The sequence below is a fragment of the Symphodus melops genome (genome assembly GCF_947650265.1).
Source record: "Symphodus melops genome assembly, chromosome: 3".
Taxonomy (NCBI): domain Eukaryota; kingdom Metazoa; phylum Chordata; class Actinopteri; order Labriformes; family Labridae; genus Symphodus; species Symphodus melops.
In genome coordinates this window covers 22,711,779-22,718,153 of record NC_136693.1, presented here as the reverse complement: position 1 = coordinate 22,718,153, position 6,375 = coordinate 22,711,779, and positions in this window count along the sequence as shown.

Here is a 6,375-nt window from a genome sequence, read left to right as displayed (position 1 = left end):
GTTGTTGTTGTTGTTGTGGAGGAGAAGGATGATGATGAAACTTTTGTTGTCAATGATGATGATGATGATGATGTTGTTGAGGAGAAAGATGTTGATGAAACTTTTGTTGTCGATGATGATGATGATGATGATGAGATGTTGTTGTTGTTGTGAAGGATGATGATGAAACTTTTGTTGCCGATGATGATGAAACTTTTGTCGATGATGATGATGAGGAGGAGAAGGATGATGATGAAACTTTTGTTGATGATGATGAATTTTTTGTTGATGATGATGATGATGATGATGATGATGTTGATGTTGATGTTGTTGTTGTTGTTGTTGTTGATAAGGATGATGATGAAACTTTTGTTGATGATGATGATGATGATGATGTTGTGGAGGAGGAGAAGGATGATGATGAAACTTTTGTTGTCGATGATGATGATGATGATGATGATGATGTTGTTGTTGTTGAAACAGGTGATGATGAAGATGAGGAGGATGATGATGAGGAGGAGAAGGATGATGATGATGAAACTGTTGTTGTTGTTGATTATGAAACAGGTGATGATGAAGATGAGGATGATGATTATGAAGAAACTGTTGTTGTTGTTGTTGATGATGAAGATGAGGAGGATGATGAGGAGGAGAAGGATGATGATTATGAAGAAACTGTTGTTGATGATGATGATGATGATGATGATGTTGAGGAGGAGAAGGATGATGATGAAACTGTTGTTGATGTTGTTGTTGTTGATGATGATGAAGATGAGGAGGATGAGGAGGAGAAGGATGATGATGAAACTGTTGTTGTTGTTGTTGTTGAGGATGATGAAGAAACAGGTGATGATGAAGATGAGGAGGAGGAGAAGGATGATGATGATGATGATGATGAAACAGGTGATGATGAAGATGAGGAGGATGATGATGATGAGGAGGAGAAGGATGATGATGATGAAACTATTGTTGTTGTTGATGATGAAACAGGTGATGATGAAGATGAGGATGATGATTATGAAGAAACTGTTGTTGTTGTTGTTGTTGTGGATGAAGATGAGGAGGAGGAGGAGAAGGATGAGGATGAGGATGAGGATGATGATGATGATGATGATGATGATGTTGTTGTTGTTGTTGTTGAAACAGGTGATGATGAAGATGAGGAGGATGATGAGGAGGAGGAGGAGAAGGATGATGATGATGAAACAGGTGATGATGAAGATGAGGATGATGATTATGAAGAAACTGTTGTTGTTGTTGTTGTTGTTGTTGTTGTTGTTGTTGTTGATGATGAAGATGAGGAGGATGATGAGGAGGAGGAGAAGAAGGATGATGATGAAACTGTTGTTGTTGTTGTTGTTGTTGTTGATGATGATGAAGATGAGGAGGATGAGGAGGAGAAGGATGATGATGAAACTGTTGTTGTTGTTGTTGAGGATGATGAAGAAACAGGTGATGATGAAGATGAGGAGGAGGAGAAGGATGAAACTGATGATGATGATGATGATGATGATGATGTTGATGAAACAGGTGATGATGAAGATGAGGAGGATGATGATGAGGAGGAGGAGAAGGATGATGATGATGAAACTGTTGTTGTTGTTGTTGATGATGAAACAGGTGATGATGAAGATGAAGATGATTATAACAATCCCCGTAATATTTTTAAGGTCATCGTTACATAATTAAATCAAAACCTACTGTAACTCAAAAGTGTCACTGGGTTAGGACCTTACTTTCCCCAAAATAAATCAAAAGAGCACTGGAGGAAATCAAATACAGGCTTTACTCCGTTTTTAACAAAAAACAAACCAAACGTCGTTGCCACAGAAAAGCAAATAATGTCCTCCTTTAACAGTCAAGGAAAAAATGTTCAAGTCCACTGAAAAGGGATCCGGAAGGGGAAAAAAGTATATTCCACAAAAAAAAAGGAAACAAAAAAAAACCATTCGTTTGGCACTCACCGGTCTGGCGGCCTACTTCCTTTCAGAGATTGTCCAGGGTTGAATCAGGTCTCTTTTTGTGACGTCCGGTCCTCCCAACTCCAACAAAAAAAACCCTGTCCAGAAGGAAACACCGCGACTTCCAAAAACCCCTATTCCCTCATCTTCATCCAGTAAAAAAAACCATCTCTCTTCAGCCACCCCGTTCCTCTGCTCACTCCTCACCAAAACAAACAAAAATCCTCACCAAACATTTCCCCCTCTCCCTTTGTTCACCTCTGCTCAGCCCCTTTCACACACCTGTGTATCCTTAGCTAATGAGGTCCTCACTCCAGGCACACAGGCAGGGAGATCACACACACACATACACACAGCCCCACACACACAGGGACCTCCCTCACAGTAGTGGCCATGTCACATGATGATGATGATGATGATGATGTTGATGTTGATGTTGATGTTGTTGTTGTTGTTGTTGTTGTTGTTGTTGTTGTTGTTGTTGTTGTTGTTGATGAAACAGGTGATGATGAAGATGTGGAGGAGGAGAAGGATGATGATGAAACTGTTGTTGTTGTTGTTGTTGTTGTTGTTGTTGATGAGGAGGATGAGGAGGATGAGGAGGAGAAGGATGATGATGAAACTGTTGTTGTTGTTGTTGTTGTTGAGGATGATGAAGAAACAGGTGATGATGAAGATGAGGAGGAGGAGAAGGATGATGATGAAACTGTTGTTGTTGTTGTTGTTGTTGATGATGTTGATGTTGATGTTGTTGTTGTTGTTGTTGCAACAGGTGATGATGAAGATGAGGAGGATGATGATGAGGAGGAGGAGGAGAAGGATGATGAAACTGTTGTTGTTGTTGTTGTTGTTGGATGATGATGAAGAAACAGGTGATGATGAAGATGATGATGATGAGGAGGATGATTATGAAGAAACAGATGAGGATGATGAGAAGGATGATTATGATGAGGAGGAGGAGGAAGATGAGGAGGAGGAGAAGGATGATGAAGATACAGGTGATGATGATGATGTTGTTGTGGATGATGATGTTGTTGTGGATGATGATGATGTTGCTGTGGATGATGATGTTGTTGTTGTTGTTGTTGAGGATGATGAAGAAACAGGTGATGATGAAGATGATGAAGATGATGATTATGAAGAAACTGATGAGGAGAAGGATGATGAAGATACAGGTGAGGAGAAGGATGATGAAGATACAGGTGATGATGATGATGTTGTTTTTGGTGGTGGATGATGATGATGTTGTTTTTGGTGGTGGATGATGATGATGTTGTTTTTGGTGATGGATGATGATGATGTTGTTTTTGGTGGTGGATGATGATGATGTTGTTTTTGGTGGTGGATGATGATGATGTTGTTTTTGGTGGTGGATGATGATGATGTTGTTTTTGGTGGTGGATGATGATGATGTTGTTTTTGGTGATGGATGATGATGATGTTGTTTTTGGTGGTGGATGATGATGATGTTGTTTTTGGTGGTGGATGATGATGATGTTGTTTTTGGTGGTGGATGATGATGATGTTGTTTTTGGTGGTGGATGATGATGATGATGTTGTTTTTGGTGGTGGATGATGATGATGATGATGATGTTGTTTTTGGTGGTGGATGATGATGATGATGTTGTTTTTGGGGGATGATGATGATGATGATGATGTTGTTTTTGGTGGATGATGATGATGATGATGTTGTTTTTGGTGGATGATGATGATGATGATGTTGTTTTTGGTGGATGATGATGATGATGATGATGATGATGATGATGATGATGATACTGGTGATGATGATGATGATGATATTGATGATGATGATGATGGTGATACTGGTGATGATGATGAGGATTATGATGATATTGATGATGATGGTGATTATTATTATGATGATGATGATGATGGTGATTATGATGATGATGATGATATTGATGATGATGATGATGATGATGATACTGATGATGATGATGATGATGATGATACTGGTAATAATGATGATGATGATGGTGATGATGATGATGATGATGAGGATGAGGATGAGGATGATGATGAGGAGGAGGATGATGATGAGGATGATGATGATATTGATGATGATGGTGATGATAATGATGATGATGATGGTGATTATGATGATGATGATGATGATGATGATGATGATATTGATGATGGTGATGATGATGATAATACTGGTGATGATGGTGATAATGATACTGGTGATGATGATGATGGTGATGATTATGATGATGATGATCATGATGATATTGATGATGGTGATTATTATAATCATGATTATTTTGATGATGATGATGATGATGATGGTGATTACAGCTACACTAAAAACAGCTTCTTCATTCTCTAAATTTGGGCCCTTTACTTGTGAGGAGCATACAGAAATTTAAAACCGCAAGCGGTGATGAAGGGACCGAAGCACCCCGCGCATGTCGGCGTGTGTCGTGACCGCGAGATTGTGACCGCGGGAGTGCAGCCGCGACAAGTTGCCAAGCAGCAGGCCTTACAGTCATCGAAGGTTAAAAAATTGGAGTGAGCCGAGACATCAAAGTTTGATGCTATGCCGTGGCCACGCCCTTCGATGAAATAACGTGCGGAGCACAACGAGAGATCTTCAACATGTCTAGAATACACTGACACTGAGTTTCCGATGATCGGATAAACGCTGTTGGAGGAGTTCGTTCAAATAGCTAACCTGTGAAAAAGGAATTTCGGCCATTTTTATTGCATTGAAAGAAATATGGCGGACTTCCTGTTTGGTTATGACAATGGGTTTGAGAGGATTTTATGTAGCTCCTGATATGCCCAATGAGCATTAAAAAATTCATGCACGTAGGACAAAAAAACCTCTAAAGGGAGGCCTTTTTGAAAATTTCAAGGTGGTGCCACTGAGTCATTTAGCCACGCCCACTTTTTATGCCAACAAGTCTAGTTTTATTTTTCCACTGGGATCATGTGTATGATGTTTGATGAATGTATGACTATATTGAGGCCCGTAACAAACTACGTCCTGTTTGTGACGAACAACGCGTCCGTATGACCACGCCCTTTGAGGAAATAACGTGCAGAGCACAACGAGAGATCTTCAACACGTCTAGAACACACTAAGATTGATTTTGCGATGATCGGATAAACGCTTTTGGAGGAGTTCGTTCAGATAGCTAACCTGTAAACCGCGAATTTCAGCCATTCAAAAAAAATATGGCGGACTTCCTGTTGGGTTTTGACCATGGGTATAAGAGGATTTTATGTAGCTTCTGACATGCCCAATGAGCTTAAAAAAATTCGTGTATGTAGGACTAAAAAACCTACATGGGGAGGCCTTTTTGAAAATTTCAAGGAGGCGCCACTGAGTCATTTAGCCACGCCCACTTATCATAACATCACCACAAGCTTAATCTTTCTACAGGGATCATGTGTCTAATGTTTGGTGACTCTACACCTATATTAAGACCCATAACAAACTACTTCCTGTTTGTGACGAACAACGCGTCCGTATGACCACGACATTTGAGAAAATAACGTGCAGAGCACAACGAGAGATCTTCAACATGTGTAGAACACACAGATTTTGACGTTGTGTCAATCGGATATAGGCTTTTGTAGGAGTTCGTTCAAATAGGTAAACTGTGAAACGCGAATTTTCGCCATTAGAAAAAAATATGGCGGACTTCCGGTTTAGTTTTGACTATGTGTGCAAGAGGATTTATTGTAGTTCCTGACATTAATAACATACAAATAAATTGTCATGCATGTCAGAGAAGAAAACCTCTATGGGGAGGTCTTTCAGAAAGGTAAAATAGGGGTGCGGCGATACATCAATGTTTGATGGTACGCCATGGCCACGCCTTTAAACGAAATAACGTGCGGAGCAAAACGAGAGATCTTCAACATGTCTGGAACACACTGACACTGAGTTTACGATGATCGAATAAACGCTGTTGGAGGAGTTCGTTCAAATAGCTAACCTGTGAAACGTGAATTTCGGCCATTTTTGTTGCATTCAAAAAAATATGGCGGTCTTCCTGTCTGGTTATGACGATGGGTGTAAGAGGATTTTATGTAGCTCCTGACATGCCCAATGAGCATAAAAAAATGTGTATGTAGGACAAAAAAACCTCAATGGGGAGGCCTTTTTGAAATTTTCAAGGGGGCGCCACTGAGTCATTTAGCCACACCCACTTTTTATGCCAGCATGTCTAGCTTTACTTTTCCACTGGGATCATGTGTGTGATGTTTGATGAGTGTATGACTATATTAAGGCCCATAACAAACTACTTCCTGTTTGTGACGAACAACGCGTCCGTATGACCACGCCCTTTGAGGAAATAACGTGCAGAGCACAACAAGAGATCTTCAACATGTCGAGAACACACTGACATTCTCATTGTGTCAATCGGATAATTGCTTTTGGAGGAGTTCGTTCAAATAGCTA